Genomic DNA, 1547 nt, shown 5'->3' with positions numbered 1-1547 from the left:
CTGCTTTACAAGGTCAGCTTTCTGCTTCATCATACTAGCGTCGAGGTCGGCTCTCTGCTTCATGAGGTCAGCTTCTTTTTCAGCGAAGGACAATTGCACTTGGGTGGCCTTTGCCTTGGCACGTGCTTTGGCGGCTGTAGAAGCTGTCGATGACGACGGTCTGCTGGACCGCCGAGATGACCTAGAGGATACTTTAGAGAACTGTGACTTGGCATCGTTTGCTGGGAGAGCTGTCGGTGACGACGGTCTGCTGGACCGTCGAGATGTTCTAGAGGCTGCTTTAGAGGACTGTGACTTGGCCTCGTTTGCTGGGAGAGGCTCATTCTTCTCGATTGGCTGGTCGACTTCCTCTAGAGTATATTGTTTTCCTGAGCGTAGACTCATGGTAGCTGAGTGGTATCTTCCTGTGCTTGAGCCCGCTGTGCTGCTGTCTTTTTACTGTTCTGCCCTCGCAACGCGATCCTATGCAGAGCTAGACAGATAGCGAACAACTCGATATCTTCCAATAAAATCACAAGGCTTGACTTTTCTTGTAACGCTTTACTGAAAGATTCTTACTGTAAAACTGAAATACAACACAGAAATGGAAGGACACATTAGTATACAGACGCATAATTGATATGTATACACAAATTTAGGTACGCCTGGGCAACACAGTACATCTAGCAACGAATTACATTTAGCAAGCTGGAAGGCATTCTCTTTAAATTAGCCCTGTACATAGTGTATCCAATACGGCTGCTAGTTAACCAGCTAGACAGAGAAAGTTACAACTAAACATTTTCTACAATATGCAGTGTACGCTAATCGCCTATAGCATTCTAAATACTCACAGACAAACAATTTCCAAGACTGAAGCGTGGGGACAATACAACCGAGGAGCACCGTGGCGCAGGTCTTGTTCCGGCGGCAGCTCCACGAGGAATGAACTTGCAGTGCCGTGGGGAGCGTGATGACCTCATCACGCTCGGGGTCGTGACGTCGTCGCGTTTGCCGGTAGTTGCGTCGCTGGCCGTTGGGGCCTAGGTCGGGAGCAGGAGCTGGAGGCCAGGCTGGGCCGGTGCTTGCCGCGGGAGCGGAAGATAGCGGCGCTCCCGGCGGCTGATCGATGCGGCCGAAGACGCTGGGCCGGGCTGTGCCGGCAGCCTTTCTGGAGAGCCGAGTCGGGCCGGCAGCCGCCTCACGCACGTCACGTCGTACGTGACGTGACGTCAGCACGCTAAGGCGCGTCTTAAAGGGGCAATGGCCCTAAACGGTGAGTTAAAGGGGCAACAGCCCTAACAGGTAAGTTATACATATATAAGTAGGTTATGTACATACAGTGAGGTTAAGTTAGAGGGAGAGACAGCACAACTGCAGCAAGACTTCCCTGCTTTTATACTCCATCCCCCTTGCAATAAAAGCCAAGATTCCATTGGCCTTCCTGATCACCTGCTGCAACTGCATACTAACCTTCTGTGTTTCATGCACCAGGACCCCCAGATCCCTTTGTACTGTAGCACTTTGCAGTTTCTCTCCATTTAGATAATAACTTGCTCTTTGATTTT

At 50.6% G+C, this 1547-nt stretch overlaps 1 long non-coding RNA gene across 1 annotated transcript; it reads right to left on the bottom strand.

Annotated features, from left to right (window-relative positions):
- Positions 1-525: 525 nt before the first annotated feature.
- LOC147096545 (uncharacterized) lies at positions 526-1283 on the bottom strand. Its single transcript, XR_015074661.1, has 2 exons — positions 834-1283; positions 526-565 (listed from the first exon to the last, which is right to left on the bottom strand). It is a non-coding gene; the product is annotated as an uncharacterized LOC147096545 (long non-coding RNA).
- Between the last annotated feature and the right edge of the window lie 264 nt (positions 1284-1547).

Source organism: Somniosus microcephalus, unplaced genomic scaffold (genome assembly GCF_052327205.1).
Source record: "Somniosus microcephalus isolate GS21.2 unplaced genomic scaffold, FLI_Smic_1.0 unresolved_chr1, whole genome shotgun sequence".
NCBI lineage: Eukaryota > Metazoa > Chordata > Chondrichthyes > Squaliformes > Somniosidae > Somniosus > Somniosus microcephalus.
Note: the sequence above shows the minus strand (reverse complement) of the source record. Positions and strands in the feature narration are given on the sequence as shown.